General features: G+C 41.0%; 1 long non-coding RNA gene across 1 annotated transcript; it reads right to left on the bottom strand.

Moving 5' to 3' along the window:
- Nucleotides 1-16,753: 16,753 nt before the first annotated feature.
- Nucleotides 16,754-18,420, bottom strand: LOC130145400 (uncharacterized). Its single transcript, XR_008820534.1, has 3 exons — nucleotides 18,236-18,420; nucleotides 17,955-18,146; nucleotides 16,754-16,914 (listed from the first exon to the last, which is right to left on the bottom strand). It is a non-coding gene; the product is annotated as an uncharacterized LOC130145400 (long non-coding RNA).
- Nucleotides 18,421-20,830: the final 2,410 nt, after the last annotated feature.

Raw genomic sequence — 20,830 nt, 5'->3', positions numbered from 1 at the left:
TGCCCTCAGCCCAGAGCCCCAGTGTTGAGCAATTTATGCTGTATTGATTCCAAGGAGGAAGAATTACTGTCTGACAGCTATAACACATCCTTTATTAGCATCCAAAGTAGAATTGGGATTTAGCTAATGAGGTTTAACCATCTCCTCTTGCAACTTCTAGAAGAAGTAGTCACTTTGGAGGTACAGTTAATATCAGGGCTACATCCTCTTGTCACACTTAAAACGTCTGAAGCACATTGTCCTTGGAGAATTCGGGCCCTTGCCTGACCACCACATGGGCAGAGCTGTGATGATTTCTCTGTCTCTGCTCTGTCATTATTTCAGCATAATAAAAATATGGAGAGAGACTGGAGTTTTACAGTTTAGAAGAAATTAATTCTTTTTGTCTTTGTGTACAAGATTTTTTACCTACACTTTCTGTAATACTGAAAAAACTAGGTAGCTATGCAGTGTTACATGTATTAGGCACAAAACAAAGGTTCCAGAGGCATCCTGATGCTGACTGTTGACATGTGCAGTTTACCCAGAAGTGTATGTAGTTGGTTCTAGCAGCAGCCACTGGGCTATCTGCTGTGCTTACACATCTGATAAGAGTTTCTCTCTGAGTGATCATATAACATAGGCCAATGTGACAAATTTTCTTCCTATGTGATTTATGAACAGCAAATGATAGAAAGTATTACAATGCTATTATGAATTATAATGGCCTGCTTGGATCCCTTCTCCCTCCTCCTGACCACTTAGCCTTTTAACATTACAAAATGGCTCTGGCACGAGCTGTCAGAAAGCTGAGCACCAAAGTCACTGCTGCACGGTGAGGTTGTCTGAACACATTAATAAGGAATTTGTCACTACTCTTAGAAATGCTTGTTCTCAATCTTTTTTTTTTTTTTTTTTTTGTCTGCTTAGGGAGCTCTGGGGTCACTAAATGTTATCATGGGTCAACCATGGTACTCCTTGCAACCAGAAAAAAACCATGGGATTCATCACTCCAATATAAAAATACTGGGCTAGATACGTACTTGTGAGCCTGCATTAGAAAGCAGTATTTTCTGAATCAGCCTCATCATAAACTACAGCTTGGTGATTGCTTTTCCATGCCACTTTCTCTCTTCATTCGCTGTTTTTTCTCTCTATCAAGGAATATTGCGTTTTATTTTTTTAAGAAGTACTCACAGTAATCAGAGTCCTTATATCCCTACCACGCTCCTACATAGATATCATGCCAGATTATCCCTTAAATTACTGTTTTTCAAACAGCAGGGGACAAACCAAAATGCAAAAGGGGGTTGGAAGGAGCCGTCCTCCTGACAGAGCTGGAATGCACTCCTTCCTTGGGACAGAGGGGAAAATGGAAGGATTTGGGAGGAGGATATGGGAGTGAGGGGGAACCCTTCTGACTCAGAGAGGTTGGGCAAAATGGACACGTTACCTGAAGTAACTATTCAAGTGTTAGTTTTATGGGTAGGGATTTTGTTTATTTTTGGTTCTATTTTTCTCCCATTCTCTAACAGCAAAGAAATGCTGACCTTTCTTTCCTAGGACCACTTTCCATTTACAAAAAGGGTAAGCGATGGAGGCAACATCATTGCTCGATTTTTCAATAAATACAGACAGGTTTTCAATGGAAAGCTTTGAACTGCTGAGCCCAGATTTTGGTGGGAATGTATGTAATTGTTGCCACAGGGATGGGCTAGGACAGAGGGAATTGCTGGTGATATTCTTATCCAGGTCAAAGCATATCCAAATGCCTGGTATGATTCCAAGCTGGATTCAGGGGAGGTATTAGGAGCTGCCACTAGTGACAGGAAGTGGAAGATTACATCATTTTCACCCAAAATTTCCTATTTTAAAAGGATTTTGCTGTGAACTGCAGCACAGCCTTATAAAAATCACACATTGCCTGTCTTTTTTTCAGCTACTTGTTCTTTTTCTCCACTTCATTAGTGAAAATTCAAACTGTCTTACTTTCCAATGTAAGATGTCTTCAAATGGGTTTTAGCCTCTAGAGAAAGCTCAACCAGCCACCATATATTGATCTTTCCTCATCTGGTGGCTACCATTGCCCTTTCCTCACACTGTTACTCCTGTGCTTTCCAGGCCAGCTTTTTAATCTGTACCTAGAGCAGACAGTTACCAGAAGAGTTTCTCTAGGGGAACCTGAACAGTTCAGCTACTTTGCTAATAAAGCTTTTCTTATGTACCCTTTCAATATACTTGAAAAGAACATTGTTTTGGAATTGCATTTTCCATATTTTTTTCAGCTTCTTTCACTTCCTGCTTTGAAGAAAGTAGCTCATTGAGAGCTCATAGATACATATATGATTACTATTTTCCCCAGAAAAAAATTAGCACCCAGCCAGTTATGTCTTTTGAAATAACGTATCTTGAAAATGGTTGCAATGCACAACCAGGACTTACTCTGAATATGTTACAAAAAGAGTTTCTTTTCTTTCCATGGACAATTGAAATGGAAACCCTTCTGTTGACTGGCCAGGAATTTATACAATTTGTTAATGATTTTCTTAAGGGACACGTTGGTGGTATTGATTTACAGCTGTGGAGAGGAAAAGGTTCGTTACTCTGTTTAAATGTGAGTGCCAAAAAGATGACTGTTAAAGGTACCAGAGGTTGGCTAAACACAGCCTCTTCATGACAGAATTTCTTGTATGTTACCTCTCCCAGAAAGCCAAACTAAATGCTACATGCCGGATTTCCCATGTGTTTTCATTCACCATGACAACTAGCTAAATGTGACCTTGACTTGTAAAATCACGTGTTACCATCTGTAGTAAAAGAGAGCTGAAGATGAAAAACTCCTTAGCATTTTTTCTCCCAAAGGAAAGGTAGGAGTATTATGTGATTTCCTCTACCTTTGGACAATGTGGTAGGAAAATTCTTTTTAATTAGAAATACCATAGAAAGAAAAGAGGTGCATTTGTGTTTAAGGCATGAAACATCAAAGTCAATGTAAAGGCGTATTTTACTAGAGTAGTATTAGGATTGCTCAAACATTCCACCGATACTGGTTTTCTGTGGAAAAATAGTTTTTAAACTTCTTTTTTTTGTGTGCCTGAAATATTTGCTTTTTATAACATTTTCTCCACCCTTCTGTTTTTGAGGTTCTCAAGTATTGAGTTAGAATCCATATTCCAAATGAAGTTCACTGGAACTGCTATTCAGGTCTCTTGTGTCCCTTATGACCCAATGACCCAGGTTTGCAGCCAGATGTCACCTCCTGTGAGCAATCACAGGGACCCCCAAAATTCAAATTGCCTGGGAAGAGGGGAAAAAGGAAGGAAAAACCTCTGGGCCTTGGACTGAAGGTAACACAAAAATACCTTTTTTTTTTTTTACCTTTTTTTTTCACCCATTAGCATCTAATTGGAGAAAGCTCCAAGAAAATTTAAGCCAGTGAAGAGGAATTTTAGGAAAGTTAAAGGTTGCTAACTTCATTTTTTTTTTTCCAGAGAGCCTACCATTTAGGTCTTTCTTCCAGAACTGGAAAGCTGGAATCAGTTTTCTGATCCTTCAGAGGATTTTGACATCTATGTCCCATTTTCTACAGCAATGTCCCAGCCATCAAACATTAGAGATGGGAAGTTCTTCAGCTAGAAGTTTTCTACCTTGCTAAAACAATTAGACTTCACATATAGGGTATTCTGAGCTAAATGCCCTTTGGTTGTCCCTGTAAAATGATCCCATCCTGCAAAACACAAAAGAATGCTTATTTCTGACACAAGGTGGGAGTGACTCAGACTAGCCTTGTGTCAGAAAAGGGCTCCGCTATTCTGTTTCCCAAATCTGGCCAGTTTTTAAGCCTTTTCCAGTTTTAGTTTGAACACTCTCCGTTGAAACTTTGTAAGCTTTTGGCAACTCTGTTTCCAAATAATATTTTTACATTTGAGTTGGATATGTAATTGAAATAGACTGTTTGGGGCATTTCAGGCTATCAGACCCATTTAACCACGTCCTTCAGGTTTTCCTGCCAGGTCCTGGCAACATGCAAAAAGAAGGTGTTGTATTTGAATGAAAAAGAAACAAGGCTTGTATAGCTGAGCAGCAACAGGAAAACTAGAGAAAGATGGCAACAGAAATAAACGAGGGAGAGAGATTGGTTGGAAAATAATACTGCAAGAGGAATTGGGATGGGAAGGGGATTTGGACCTAAGGTAACTGGGCCCAACTGGGATGCAGGATAGAGATGGCGGGGAATAGACAGAGGTCTATGCATGCCCCAGCACATCTTTCTCTAGAGGATAAGAAAAGGTCACAGTGCTTCTGAGTCTCACTTGTCTGCACACAGGACACAGCTCTCACACCCTGCAGCACAGCTGCCCATGCTGGATATGCTCCAGCTTCTGCAGATCCCATAGCAGCAAGCAGTTTTCCATACACACAAGTATCAGAAGTTACTGTGACAGCACTAAGCCTTCAAGCTCTGGGAATGTCCAGCACAGGTTTTGATATGAGAACAGAAGGGAAAATTTCTATTTTCAATCAAGAGTTTTGTGAGTAAATTCCCAAGGTATTTTCTTTTTTAAATACCAGCTTGGGAGAATATAATGTTGCAAATGAAAAATGCCAGAAAGTAGTTTGCCTGCCAGACTTTCTCTAAGGTACCATACCCTGGCACCTTGCCTACACAACCCCACCTCCTCCAATTCAGTGGGCTCATAGGGGTGTCCAGGAGTAGTCACACTGACTGACACGAGCCATCTACCCCACTGAGGTGTTCAGAATTGCTCTTTGGGGGCACTTACCTCTCTCCCTTAACTACACAGGAACTTGGTTCTCAACACTAAGGTAGATGCTTCAGTGTGAAGGCATCCAGATGATCTTGACTCTGCTGTTATCCCACAGGCCATCATCCCCACTCTATAGAAAAGCTAGACCTTTTCTGAGAAATAATCAAAGCTAGCTAACAAAGACACCCCTGTTTGTGGGACTCCTTTGTTTGCTAAAGGTAAATCAGGTAGGAATGTCAAGAAAGGGAAAATGAACCTTGTTGCTAAATTTTGGGGTGCTCTGTGATTTGTGGCCATTCAATGAAGCCAGATTTTTTAGATGGTCACATATTTTTTGCATGCCTTTTTGGTAAATTTGTAGAGAATAAAAATACTCACTCTTGGAGCTGGAGTAAACAAAGTTATTCATGCTTCAAGTAGATGAAGCTCTTCTTAATGTGAAGTACCTTCAAAAATACCAGGTCCCGGTTCTTTAGATTACATGCCTAAAATACTTTTGCCCTTTTGACCTTAAGTTCCCCCTCTATGAAATGATTATAATGCTTGCCTCTTCCAATGTGTCCCTGTCCTCAGAAACATGCTGTAAAAATAAATTCATTTTGTTCACAAAGCCCTTAGATACAACATTGTGAGTAGGGCCATGAAAAGGTTCATGGGGAATTTAATAACTCTGCCTTCAGAGCAGGATATGAATTGTGTATAGTAAATAAGGCCTGCAGGCACAAATATTGTGTAGCTGCTCATTATTTGAACTCTGCCCATCCTGTGTGTTGAACAAGAAGAGAGGAACGGAGAAAAAAGGTAATTTTACTTTTTATATTTGCTTGTACTTCACCGATTTTGCTTTTCATACTTAGCTTCTGAAAGCTTGCCTTGCCAGCTTTCATGGACTTTAAGATATAATCAACATGCAATTAAAAGAGCGTTCTTCAAATCAGCAGGAGGTTTGCATTGCATGTAGCTCCCAAATTGCTCCTGGCTACATCCATGTTTTGATTCAGATCAGATTCTAGACGGCTGAAACGGGTCCATAAATATATCTGTTCCTCAGAGTGGGCCTTTTCACTGCTCTCCTGTCATGATGTCAGGGAATCTCAGCTGCCATCAGTTAGGAAACCTGTGCTGATAATAAAGCCTTACTGTATTTTTTGGCACTGAGAGTAGATAGAATTCTTCATAGAACTGAGTAATTAAATTAACATAAAATAGATTTTTGAAGAACATTTTTTTATGCCTCACTATTTTTTGCTTTAGTATTTAAAATTCTTCTACTGTTTATGTATGTACTGTTTATGGTGCATCCTCTCATATGAGATAGAGGACCTATAGTTCCTAAAACACAGCAAAAAGATAAAACAAATGTGCAGAATGAATCTTTCAAAATCATAAGTATAAGAAGGTGGTATGTTATTTCATGTCATCTTTTCTACATTCTGTTTAGAAAAAAAGTCTTAGCATTCTCTGTACATCTATAAAATAGATAGTACTGATAAATGAGCTTGAGTATAGTTTGCCTTCACTGGTCTTGCTTATTTTCCATCTTTTTTAAAGTAAGAGTCAAAGATAAACTTCTCTTTAGCCCCTGAAAAGGCAGGGAGAATCCCTCTGCAGAAATAAGTAGTTGATGTGATGAGATGGATTGCTTGCCTGCCACAAGGATAGCCCAAATGATGGGGAGTGAGCCTTGCCTGGGCTGGTGCAGTCAGTCAGGTGTTACCTGTTCAAATTTGAAAAGATAGCCTCCAGTGCAAGTTCTTATCTGGGGTAGTCAAGTCAGCCATTGCAGCCTAGGTTTTTTTTGGAACAGCTGCATCACATCATGCGTCATCACACATGCACCTCTCTACTGAAGGCGGAGGAATTTCTGTTAAACCTAAGCCCCTGCTTATTATATACCAAGCCTACTGAAGCCGAAGAATATCTTCCTCCTAAAATCCCTTTTTCCCAGTTAGCCATTTCAGACATCTTCAGAAATAACCATCTGTAGTACAGATGCTACAAGTTAAAGATCAAGTGGCAGACTTAATGCTGAATTTCACTTTTGTGTTTAGACTTGTATGACCAGGTCTCATTCTCTAGTGGATTTATATGATTCTATTTTCCTCTTAAAAATATACGAGAGAAATGCTCACAGACCCTTAAACGTAGCAGTATGAGTACAGCACTATAATTAATGCCCTGGTCTACTCCCTCTTTTTTTTCATTTTCAGTGTGTAAGTCCTGTGGAGTTTGCAGATTGATTCAATTGCAAAGTTAGATTCCCACTGTGATGGCAGTTTTCAAACCACTGGACCTTTCTGCCTGTCCTGCCAGCTGAGGAACAATGGGTGCTAATTAAAACCCTGCTTAAAAGGTCCCCCTTTACTTCAGCGTTTGAGGCTTTCAGGGGGCAGACAGGGGAAGGATGCCTTGTTCTGTTTATGCATATGCAAGCACTTAGTGAGCTGGGTGGCTGACTATGGGTCGAGAAAACACTACAAAAGCCTGGTGCTTATAGGAAAGGGCTGGATTTCAACCTGATGAGGTTAGTTAACAAACTAGACTGAAGAGGGCTCAGCTGTATTTTCTTTCCAAAATTTGAGGCACATTTCAAAATAGGGCTTGCTTGTTTATCACTTGCTTCTACTGAAATATTCAGGTCTCTCTCTTCCTGTATTAAATGTGAGCAGTTCTCATAAAGAGCAAGGACAGCAAGTAGTAGAGTTTCCTTTATTTTTACTAATAAGATTAGTATTTTAAAGAACTGCTTTTGTTGATCAACTGGGCTATCTGTGCCAAAATGTATTTATGGAATAAAATTACTTTTTTACATCAAGGGTTTGTTTCTTGAACCACTCTCTTCTCTGTTTTTTTAATGGAAAAGATCCCATCAGTCATTTCTGTTGCTCAGCAATATAACTGAATTCTAGGAAGTATGCAGACTTCTGCCATTTCTGAGGAGGCAAAAATGAGAAATGAACTATACTTTAGAGCTTTATTTGTAAATGTATATAAAATTGTTCAGTACAAGAATATGGCAGATAACGAATTAGCTTCATTATGTCAAGCAAATTCAATATGCTTTGGTTTTCAGCAAGAGCAAAGAAAAGAAAACACAGCATTGCAAATAAACTCATCAATAAGCCACGCAGGTTTTTGTTTGATGTCATTTGTAACTGACAACTTGATCAATCTCACATTGAATAGTCCCTTAGAAATAGGAGAGTAATAGGAGCAGAATCCGTCTCAAGTCTTTTGGTGAATAGCAGTTCACTTGGTGGCATTCACAAACCTGTCCTAGCCTTCTTCAGCTGTTTTTCTTGTATAAAACTATCCTACCCATTGAGATAGCAAAAAATATTTCGTGGGGCAAATTGCGTGTTATTGGTAGTGAATGGTCAAAATGAACAATTCGGACAACCTCACAGTTTCACAGGTATTATTCTAAACTTTTCTTTTCTCCCAAGCTCTATGAAGAATGAGTGCTTGTGCAGAAATCAGGAATGCCTTGCAAATAACTCACCCACCAAAAAAAGACTATTAATTTATCTTTTCTTGCTGTCTACAAACACTAAGAGGTTAGCTGCATAGGTATTTTAATTAAAGGATCAATAAGATATTTCTCATTTTTTTCTTTACAGCCATATGCTGTAATAATTAATACTGCTTAATAGAGCTACTTGCATGCTGAAGACTGCTTAAAAGACTGAAGATGTCTAGGATCAGGGCATATGGCCTTTGTTGTGAGCCACATGCACTGAGGAATAAAAGCAGCAAAGCTCAACCTCCTACTCTTGCTCTGTCACTCAGTGGCTGTTCACAGTGTGATTCCTGCTGTGGTGAGAAGACAACGGCTTTTTTTCTCCTTGGGTTTTTTTTCTCCCTCTTTTTCTCCCTGCACTGCCCCCCCCTTTTCTTTTTTTTTCTTTTTTTTTTTTTTTTTTTTAATTGTTTTAGCTCTCTGTAGAAGCTGGGAGAGGAGTGAGACTGTTTGGGAGAAACCTGCCTCTGTCCCTGCATTTTCCTTCCACTTTTACCCATCGGGGCAGGCAGAAAGGGAAAGCTCCTAAAGCAAGGGGGACAGGGCCTGATCCAGTGTGTGTGTCCCCCTTGCCAGCCTTCTCATGGGCACAGCAACATCCATATGAATGCAAAAGCAAGGTGCTTCTGACAAAACAGCAGCCACAAGCCCTGATGCACGTTGTGGGTTCATGGACTGGCAGGAGCTTTGCTGGTGCAATGCCCTGCACAGCTGTTTAGCTCTGAAGGAGCACAGCTGTCACGCAGCCTCCAACATCTGATACCGTACCTGCACCTACCGCTCTGCCTCGCCAGGATGAAGAGACAGGAACCACGTGAAGAGCCCCTCTGTATAAGAAACACCTACAGCAGGTGCTAAGGACCAGTTCTGCAGAGGTCTTTGAAGACCTCTTGAACAGGCACTTCAGAGGGTGAAGACAGAAGAGTTGGGAACACCTCAGCTAGGCTGTTACTCCCTTATTCACTGGAGCTTTTTCAGGGAGGCTGGATTGCTCGACAACAGGAACTGAAATGATCAAATCATAAAGGCTGTTGCCAGACCTCTGTTAAGAAAGAGTGAACAGCATTCTGCCTGGTTACAGGAGAAAGCAGTGATTTCTCAGTTGCTGTGGCTACAGGCAAGAATCCAAAACAGATTAACAAAACCCTGTTAGTGGGTAATCCCTGGAAAGGTACTCTAACAGAAGACTTTTCCCTCCTCTGCCAGCATCACCCAGTCTTACCTAGCTTCTTGCTTTGATAACTAAACCTTGAGAAGGTGATAATTTCAGCTGGACAACTGGCCAGCATCATACAAGCTTACTGTAAAGGAGATGTACATCTCAGCACCAGGTGCCTTCTGATCTCGTTGCCTCACCTACTCATCTTCACATCTGCTGCTGCCTCTGCCACCTCAGGAAAGGTGATGCCAGCTCAGGGCTTCATTTCTCATCAGATAATAGATCCAAATGGTCTAACTCACCTCAGCCCATCTATCTCTATTTTCCTAAAGGATCATACCATCTGTTCCTCAGCTTGATGCCAGCTTGCCAAATAAGATTTTCTCTGGAACGTGCTCCTGATTGCTTCTGGGAAACTTTGAAAATTTGAAAACTGGGAAATTTTGAAAACTCAGGGATTCCTGGGAAACTTTGACAAACTGCCCCACTGCAGTAATGTGAAACTGGATACTGCATCTCATCTCTCCTGTGACCTTCACAAAGATACTGTGTGAGATGGTAGCAAGAAAAGGATCTCACCATTTTCACAGTTATTTCACACTCTGAAATGTGTTGGCTGTCTTACCTGGTGGGTCCCAATCACCAGTGGCATGACATTATGTGCTCTAAAGCCAGGCTAGCTCTGTCACGTACACTTCTTCACTGCTCTCTGCTCGGTATAGGCAGATCCAGCATAAAACTGAGCAGCTGGCCTTTGGAACAAGCTTTCAGTCAGAGCAGGGTAGGGAGGAAGAGGTGGAGGAGAAGTTATTTCTGATTTTAGGGATGGTGTGCACATGAAGGAATTTCATGACCTGGGAGCAGGTGACTAAGCTGATGACCCAGGAAGCTGCACCCAGACAGCTGTACCCAATAAATCTGTTTGGTGAAGGAAAATGAACCAACTGTTACCCTTGGTCTATCCAGTCTGATCTAAAGAGGGTGCTTGAATTTTGCTGCATGATCGGCAGACTGTTTTATTAAGATGCTGCACATGGGCTTTAGAATATTGCATTCTCACCATTTTATGACGTTCTCCATACAAATTATAAGTAAATCTCTGCTTGCTTAAGGACAATAGATTCAAGGTTAGTCACCAAATTCTTTTCAAACACCTCATTTATACAGTTGCTGAGCTTCAATCTTGAGTGAAGTGCATGGGTGCCACGATTCACATAACTGTATGCCAATCAATTTTTTCTTATCCCCTGTTCTATCCATTATGACTAAACTTTAATATAACCTGTGAGACTGGCAGGGGGGTCATGTCCACTTTTGCACAGAAGAACTTGTGTTGTGCAGAACTGAGGCAGTCAGGCATCCTGTGGGATCTTTCTCTCATCCCAATTACCTGTGACTGTGCGAATCAGTGTGACTGCTTAGGTTGCTTATATGGCAGAAAGGTCAAGAATGTATGGAGCCTTCTGAGAGTCAAGGCAGCCCTGCAACACTTCCTAGCCCAGCTCTGACAATGCATGTGCTTTGCTGTGTGCTCATGCATAAGCCTTGCCCTAGACTCTAATGAACTAAAAGCTTGTGATTACTGTAGTGCACGTTTTAACCTAGATCAGTCTAACTCAAGCAGGTGGTTAGGTAACCTACCATTTAACCCAGCCTTTGCCCTCTGATGGAGTCTAGCCAGGAGCTGGATACACTGAATGTTATTTGAAGTTGGCTTGGAAATGTTCTGAGTTTAATCAAAGGCAACCTCATCAGCCTGGTTCTGGTAAGTGTAGTCCACAAGAGAGACGAGCTTCTTCATCTTGAGTTTCCATCCTCTCTGTTCTCAGGGAAGGAGCTGAAAAAAATTCTTAAAGGTCTATATACCAATGGGAAAGCATTTATCATCATTTCACTCTCTGTTATTAATTTTTACCTGTTGCCAGGGAAGTATTCGTAATTCTCAGCGATCAATATTTTGGTGGGTAATCGTGATGTTCTGTGATGTGTGCTTATGTTTCCGATAGCCCTTGGAAGCCCATGCCTGACCATTTTTAAGAATCCAAGAGCACTTTTTATTTATTCTACAGTTTGCTACAGTAGTGCAGAGTAAATGAGTTTTTGCAGTGGGGCAAAATGTGACACCATTTTGTGGTTTTAAATGTGTCCCTCAAAGTATATGTGGATGAAACTTCCAGCAAGGAGTGACAATATGTGTGTGGATGTTGATCAAATAGGTGAATAATTGTAATAAATTTACACTTACCATATCAGTTATAAACATCCTTTCAGTATGTTGCAAAGAAACATTTTCAGAAACTGTGCCACTTAATTTAAATGTGATTTGAATACAGTTAAGTATATTCTACTGGACTTGGTAACAAAATGCAGGTGATGTGCGCTAAAAAGATGTGGTGAAGTCATACAGCTTGCTGACAGCAGAGATTTCACATACCCATACCTTATTCTGAATTTTATTGTTTCCTGCTCTGGGAAGCCTCAGAAAATGTAACAGAGAGTATTTTGATAATCCAGGTGCATTTATAACTAATGATGAGACAAATGCCCATGCCTATAATGTCTGTAGAACTTTGCATAGTGAAATTTTGTTCAAAAGTGACATCAGTAAGTTTGTACTAAAATATCAAAACCTGCTGCCTAAAAGTGGTAGCAAGTGCTCAGTCTGAAAAAAATCTAACAAAAAAATAACAAAAAGCTGCTTTCTGTTCCCTGTTAGTGCTGAGGACCTTAGCACTGTGCACATAGTATATAAATAAACTGCTGTGATCAACACCTGAGAGCTTATAAATGTCTGAAATGTATGGTGACAATTTGCAGAACTTCTGCATTGCTCCCTCATGCCCACTTGCAAACTATTTGGATAATCTGGAACCTGTTAGGCAATACCAAATACCGTTGTTTGCTGGTCTCCTCTAGGCTTGCACAGCGCAATAATAAACACTGCAAGGAATGCTTCAGTTTATACAGGGGAGTGGCAGAGACATGCAGCTTTCCTTCACTTTTTGTGATGCAAGTGTGCCTGATAAAATAAGTCACAACTGAACTGCCGTAGCCACCTGGTAAAATCATGCCTGCTTTCAGCTACCAGTCTTACATCTTAGTAGTGCGCTGTTTTCATCCAGATTTGCAGTACCCGTCATTCCATGTGTCTGAGTGTTTGTGTTACTGTAGTTTTATCACTCAGGGTCTATTTGCTGCGGGAAACTAGGTCTAGAAAACTGTATACATTGGGCTCAGTTCACCTCAACTATAACGCTATGGATCCAAGAATATGTGGCGGCCAAATTCCCCTGTAGCTGTTTGCGGCGAGCAGATGGAAATTCCGCAGAGGTCTCTGGACCTCATTCAGAACTGACCTGAATGATTGTTACTCATCAGGTGTAACTGGTCATTAAAAGGCTTTTAAGTGTTTCCAAGCTGCTCCCCAATTTATCGCACAGTGTGGATGCAGGGAAAAAAAAAAAAAAAATCAAGTTCCAGTTGAAGAAAAGGAACAGTAAAAAGAACAGAGAAGGTCCTGTTCACCTTCTACGCTCTTCTCTCCTTGTTTCTTTCCTGCTCTTTTCCCCTTCTGTGCTGTTTGCCATCCATACACTCTTCACATATCCCTCCCATCACTAATTCCTACACCGTCTAAAATGCTTTTGAGTCCTATTTCAGTTCTTGTGTTCAATAGATGTGAGTCCCATTGATTTATGCCAGGGCTGAATCTGGTCCCCATAGCATACCAAATTGCTTCTGCACACACGTGGAATGCCAAATCAGTGTACAGGCATACTACTTTGTAACTACCTTATTAGTCATTTACACTTGGCATGAAATTTATACCCTTATTTGTGCCACTGCTGAGTCTGAACTGTTACATGAATTTGATCCTGTACAAAGCTGGCTGGTTCAGAGGACTGGCAGCAGGTACAACACCTATCCCTTGTAAATTAGCAGCTCAAATTCTAATCAAGTCATTAAATCAAACCAACCAAAACTTCTTTCTGCGTGATGCTGTTGTGAAAATGAGGTTGGTCCCTTCCTGGTTCCCAGTACACGTGTGTCAACACCACAGTTGGCTCTAATTAGCACCCTTGCTGGCTACGAAAGCTTCCTGGGCCAAGGATTTAAGCAGGCAGGGAGACTGAACTCTTTGTCCTGGCCCCAGGTCACAGCAGGTTGATGAACAAGCAAGTCCTACTTCTGCCTCAGCTGTAGCTGCCTTCTATGTTCCGGGACTAGCAGCCTGGCACCTTCCACAAGCATGCTGTTTTCATAAAAAACATATAACTCTAGTCTTATTGTATAATATAGGTATTTTGTCTCTTTTTCAGGGAAGTTTTAGAGTTAATAGGACTGTGGTCTGAGGAGGGATTATAGGATTTTGACCCCTCTGGGATCGTTGTCCTAGATTTCAGCCTTGGCAGGTGGAGCAATCCGTAACCAGCTGACATTTTAGTGGCTAGTTTGTGAGTCAAATATCTTGTTTTGTGTTTTCCTTTTTGGTTTGGATGAGTTTATATGGGTTTCTGAAATATTTGGGAAAGTTGCATGAGCTTCATGGTGCCACGGCACCTTCCTTGAGCCAAAGAAATTGCTTTCCTCATTGAGAAATCTCACTTCAAAAGAAGCTGTAATGTTTTTTAAATTACTGTTTCAGATGGCTTTTATTTCCAAATGTCTGCATCACTCAGAAAATCTGAGTTTATCCTGGTTTGTGGTATTTCTGATTTATTTTTCCTGTTTAGAGGGATCTTTTTTTTTCTACATGTGTCCACTTTCTACACACACACACACACACACACACACACACGCACACCAAGAAGAATTTGGAGTGACCTCTGGTCTTATTTCAGTTTAAGGAAGGAAAATAAGAATGTAAAAAGAATCTGGATCTCAGCCATTACAATGAAAAACATCTGTTGAAGCCTTTGCAAGTATAAATTTATCTTACCATGGGCATGATTATTGATTAAAATTCAGATTCTTATTTTCTAATAAGTTATTTCAGCTTCATAATCTGAAAAAGGAAAGGTAAAGACCTGTTGCAGGTTGGTGCTGCTGTAAAGCAGAGCTGACCAAATTTTATTCTAGCCACTACCTGATGGTGGCCCAGCGAGCTGGCCGATCACACGATGCTGGCTCCTTTGCTCTCTTTCTCACTGCTAAATTACATAAAATAGTTTCCTACTGTTGTGTTTCCATGTAAGCAACCAAACAAAGCACTATGGAGGTATGGTGAGGCCCCAGATTGGAGCAGTGGCTTCTATGACTGTGTATGTGAAAGGTGGTTTCAGGCAAATCTGTAAACCTACTATTCCTATTTCAGCAAATCTATCATATCTGAGGAATGCAATGTCTCCGGAGTTGCAAGGACACCAAATTCCTATAGCCAAGCTTAGTTTTGGCAGTCTGACTATGAATGCGTATTACACAGTCTTGCTGGGATACCGATCTGTTTTGGGATCTGTGTCGGAGTCGGGACTTGCCCTTGCCTGAGTCATAACAGCAGATCTGAAGAGTCAGAAGCAGTCAGACCTGGAAGGGTGTCAGCCCCCGTCCTGGGCTGGGCAGGGAGCCCTCCGGAGCAGCCTGCCACAGAGGTCTCCGTGCTCTTTCCTTGCAAAGAAATTTTGGCAAAGAAACAGGAAGACACTCTTTCTCATAACAGATCTCATCACACAGCTTTCTTCAACATGGAATTTTGATATAATTGCACTGATTAAACTCCTCCTTGTGATTTAGTTTCCAGGACTTCTGCAGGTTTAACAAGGAAAGCGAACTGCGGTGAATGAGTTGTCTGTACAGTTCTGTTCAAACTATAAATGTATCTCCTACAAAAAAATCCCCTCTTTGTGCCCCGTGTTGTTTTTTTTTAATCCTCCAAACCCATATCTAATCTAAAGGCATAAATCACTTTCCGAGATAGAGTAAATTAAATGGGCGTGTTATGTTGCCTTTAACAGTTAGCTAACGAATCTGGTCATGGACTTACTTAGCAATGTTTGATAGAAATTGTAAATGATGCCTGTTTTTATTGGAGCGAAGTAACATTTAAGCATAGGTAATACAGATGATAAATTTGCAACACTAGCAAACTGAAAAACACATGGGACCCGTATGTGTGCCAATTCAAATACAGCTTTATTAAACGCACTTGATTTTAAGCTACCTTTTAGTATTCCATTTAGCAGTTTAATGAGAACCAGTTATAACATAGCTGGGTTTTTTTCTGTGCCCAGAATTCAGCAAGCTACACAGCTGACATGCATATCAATTTAGGCAGACAACATCAGAAAATACAATGAAGGCCTTTACTGTAAGTAAATATAGGACATCTATGTGACCTTCTAAGCCAACACATTGTTTACACAGTCTGCTGAGAACATCTGAGGCAGAAGCTATCACTGTTTCCTTGAGGCCTTTTAGCATAAAGACTGTATCATGAATTAAAGAGCTCAAGCTGTTGACTACAAGGACTCCAGCGTCACTAGAGAATGGTACCTAGCAGTGTCCATTCTTACATTAACATCTGCAGCCATTGAAATGGCCACTTGCTCCTGAAGGTAGGGGAGCAGTCTATTATGGACATGTTACAGAGTCCTCTTTCAGCTACTGTTTCGCTGAAGTGCCAGGTGCAAAAGACATGCTCAAAAAGAGGCTATAGAAGAGGGTAATGGTCACATCGATTACAAACTGATAATTGCTCACTCACTATTTCCTTGGTATTCAGCTGACTAGCTGTTTCAGCAATTATTTTCCCCTTCTTTATTTCTGTTAGTGGTGTGTCCAATATTGGGGACTGTTTCCCTCTTTTATAGCTCTAACCCGCTATTGAAATCCTGGAAGTGTAATGTATAGCATTAGCTCTAGCGTGTATGATTAATGTAATCACAAGCTTAGCTCTGGAAGGAATCTACCCTGTAGTTTACATTAGCTGTTAGACGACCCAAAATTCTCTCCTCTCCCCCACCCCTGTGCAAAGAACTGGTTACATGTTTTCACTTTTCATTTATTCTTACGATTTTGCTAAGTCTGGCGAAAGAGCTGACTGCCTGCCATTTTCCACATTCACAGTAACCTTATAGCTCTGAGTTCTGTTTTCAGATGCACTGGGATGATGAGGGTCACAGAGCACCATGCGCCTTTGTTAGCTTAGCTACTGCATCTGTGGCTGCCGATTTATATAGGTTAGAATACAACTGTTCAGAAAGATATTCACAACAGTCTGCAACCACCTCTTTTTCTTTTTCCTTCTTGCTCTTTTTTTTTTTTTTTTGACAATTCTTCATCTCTTTTTTTTTTTCCGGATGAGATATTATGAGGAGTGACATCCTTTGTGTGAAGTAATCAAATCATTGCTTTTTAAAGATAGGCAAATTACCGCCATTCAATTTCTTTAGTTATTATTTCTTTTCTCAAGTAAGCAATCTCAGCTTACAGAAAGATTTCAAGATCAAATGCAAGTTGACTATATTTTATTTAGGCTCCAGAAATGTAGTCTGTTAAAAAAAAAAAAAAAGTTATAGAGAATTAAATTCCATGGCAGCATGTACCAGTTAGTAAAAGAGGCTAAAAGAAACAAAACCTGCAATTTCTCTTTCTGAGAAGAAGAAAGTGAACTATTTGAAGAGGCCAATTATGGAAGCTGAGATCAATATAGCATTAAAAATCACTTAGGATGACATGCCAGATGATGACAGATTATCATATGAATTAAATCTTTGCTAGAAGGAACAATTATCACAGCACCTATTAGAAGCTTTCTGTTGTGATTTCAGTACAGCAAATCTCCTCTTATCAATGAACAAAACCCTCAATAATACTGACTGGGGAAAAAAAAGCCATCAGATTCCCTACTGTGGTAAAGAAGTCGGGGAGCAGTGTAACAGATAAAGTGCCCACTAAAATGTGGCAGGTTGCAGGTGGGGAGCTGGAGATGAGAGTGATCAAATTATTTTTAACATATTTCTCTAGAAAATGAGGCCCCTCACAGTTATCCACAAAGCTGGTGATGTTCATGAGCCCAGAACAGTTTTCTTAATAGCTGCAAGAAGGCTTTGAGTGGCAGTAGCTACATACTATCGTGCAAAATTTTAAGGTAAGGATGATATTCAGCCAGTGAATTAAGATGTTATACAAATCCCCATCAGCAACTGGAATCAAAAATTATTCCCTCCCATATAGATTAAGCAGAAATGGAAGGCAGGGGTCTCTGGGGTTGTTGCTTGTGCCGTTGGAAGTGGGAATGTTGAAACTCAGGAAAACACGGAGTCTATGTCCTGGCCTCCCTTGTTGCTAATGTATGCTAATTGTTTTATTTCTAACCTCAGAAATTCAAGACTAGTAAGTCTGGGGCAAGCTAAGTGTCTAATCCTGTGTTTCAATGTCATTCAGACACAAACAGAATTTTCTGTGTGAATCATTCATCACATTTGATAAGCATTATTAAATCTACTCTGGCTATATCAGAATAAGAGATGAGTCCACCCCAGACAAAGTAAAAGCAGATCCCTTTTCCACTACAAGCAGTCTCAAATACCTGCTGGCTCTGCAGGCAGGCATCCCCCTGCCACCCTAGGGTGGCCTGCTCGCTGTTGGCCGATGGGTTGTTACTTGCTCCTTTCAGTTGGAAGCGCTCCCTCCTGATGCAGCTCAGAAGCCTAGGAGAAACCAGCACCCCTTCCCCATCCTTTCAATATGGTGCTGTACAGAAATCCCAATCTGCACTTCCCTGTGAGGAGGAGAGTGTATACAGAAAACAAGTAGAAATTTTCTTGTGGTTATTGCACCCAAATACAGGGCAGGGAGCATGATCCTTACCTTGGAGCTGCCGTGCCGGCGGAGTGGGGCTCTTGGAGGGAGCCTGCGCCGAGGAGCTGGGCTGCATGGCAATGCCCCAGCCTGGCTGCTGCATTGTGTGAGTGCCCTAATTGGGAATGCCAGGTCTCATCCATCCAGCAAAGCGTGCTGAAAGCACAGTCGCCTGCCGGGGCTCGGGACTGTCCTACCCCGCTCCTGGCTGAGAAATGAACTGTAATCACAGCCAGACAGTATAGGGGACTACTTGCGGTGAGTACTGTATATGGCAATACGTGGGAAGGGTTTTAAGCCCCTTGTTGCAGTTAGAGCGAGTGCATAGGATGTTGTTCTGTGTTTTCTCTCTTTCCTGAACTTTTAACCTCATCCTACCTCTACCCATGCTCAAAATGACAGCCATCGAAAAGAGGGGGGGCGGGGGAATGCTTTCCATTCCTTTCTCTGTCTAAATATGCAAATATACAAATATGCTTAAACTAGCCATAGGCTTTGATACGGCTTTCTCTCCCACTGAGTGACTCCATCCTCCCAGCCAATGTGGTGGGACCCATGAGTAAAAGGAAGATTATTTTAAGGTAAGGTACTTTATTGTAGGACAGATGCCAAAAGAAAGCAAGAAAGCACTTAGTTTTAATGCACAACGGTTTTACCAATGCTCTCAATTTTGAGGTAACATATGGTGTATTATAAGCTAAGTCATCCAATTGTATGTACTGACATCTCCAAAAAAGAAAACATTTTAAGGAGTATAACTTCTTAATGTTACTGGAGAAGGCTATTCACTTTCCAGTTCACTTCTTGCTGATTTGTGGATATTAAAAATGAAAAGCCAAAAATAGTTCTTAACTTTGCCAGCGAGATCCACATCAGTGCATATCTGTCAGTACTACCCACTTAGCCTGTGGTTCTTCTGCATAACTCAACAGAAGGTCAGAGCCATTCTGAAAGGTCCACAATGGGAATAAGATGTGGTGACAGGCAGTGCTGAGGCGCCGGAGATGTCGACAGGATCTCCAAATATCCAATGGCCTCAGAAAACAGAACTCTGAGCTGTAGAAAGTAAATTTGTCTAATGTAGGAAAGGTAATCTTGCGTGAAATGGGTGCTTTAGACATATTCGTGGGATTCTTGGAGATACTGGGGTGCCTAAGCATTTATGCATCCTATTTATGGGCTGCTGGGCTACCCAAAAAGCACTGAAGTTGCTGAGCAGCTGACTATCAAACTTTAACCCATCATATTTTTACAACTGAGAGTTGTTAAGTGGCAATCTTTTTATACTCCTCCAACAAGTCCCGTTAGAAAAGATTTCTAAATTAATTTTTCTCCATTTGGGATTTTCTCCTAGTAAGTATCTATGGCACTATATGGTGCATTTTAAGTGGAATAAAATTATTTCAATTTGTTCACTACTTTATTTCCCAAAGTACCTCATAGCTTGCAAAGAAAATAACAAAAAAGATAATCATTCTTGTTTTATATTTTTCAAGAGTAGAGGTAACTATGGCTTAGGTTAGGTTTGGAATTTATGAGCATATGCCTTGTAATCTGGTATCTACACTTTTGCCGTCTGCTCTTGCACAATTAAATGTATAATTAGGATTTTAGATGACACAGGCATAGATTTCCTGCTTTACCACAGACTTGGTTAATGACTTAAGTTAACTGTTCACTGGCTTCCCAAATGATATTCAGCAATGATGGGAGTCATTTCAAATTTCCAGAGTTAAAAATGGGATGTAACGGTAAGTTCATCACATGCCACGAGATGCCTATGATTCTGTTAGCTGCCTGTGATACTGGCAACTAACAGAAAAGCAGCTAGAAAGGCTTGGCATGTTGAGGAAACTTAGAGGGGAAGGTTGACATATTTGCCCTCAGGTGTGCACTTAAAAATCTATTTTTTGTCTACATGTTATTAATACTCTGTAGACCCACTGTGAAATAGCTAAAAAGTCTAGAGCTAACACTGAAAAAAGGAATTTTTTTTTGCTTCCTGGGCACTCAGATGGTAGCTTTAGTTAGCAGCAACTTGTTGAAACTGAGATCTTGTCTTGGTTAATGAATTGAAGCATAAGGCATACCTTTATTTTACATATAAAATCCAGTGGGGACATGACTTCATTGTGGTTGCTGCCTCTAATGGAGACAGACCTGAAGGCATAGAGTTAGGTGCAAAATTTCTCACCACTACCAAGGGGTAAGGTCCTGCTTCCCCTTCACAAATCTTCTTTGCCCGCTCTCTGCCTTGTTCTCCAGCAACTTCATTTTGGCACCACCCACCATGAGCAAGCTCGACTCCCCAAGCTGACAGGAAAGGCAGCAAAAGCGTGGGCAATTCTTTGCTGGTTTTGGCAAGTTAAATCTCTCAGCTAATGGACTCTGCCACAAGGCAAGTGTGGGAGGAAGGCAAGAGATGAAGAAGGAAAGAGGCAGAAGGCCAGACAGTGCAAGGAGCTGGGCAAAGGAGAGCAAGCAGGAGGTGATGGCAGTATAGCACGTGAAGCCAACAGTGGGGATGTGTGCTGCAGGTGGAGAAGTACCACCACGCTGTGCTCTGCCCAGCTTCATCGACCTGATAAAAGAGCCTCTCAGAAA

This window comes from Falco biarmicus, chromosome 3 (genome assembly GCF_023638135.1).
Source record: "Falco biarmicus isolate bFalBia1 chromosome 3, bFalBia1.pri, whole genome shotgun sequence".
Classification (NCBI taxonomy): Eukaryota; Metazoa; Chordata; class Aves; order Falconiformes; family Falconidae; genus Falco; species Falco biarmicus.
The sequence above is the reverse complement of the archived record's forward strand: the minus strand, read 5'-3'. Positions and strand labels throughout refer to the sequence as shown.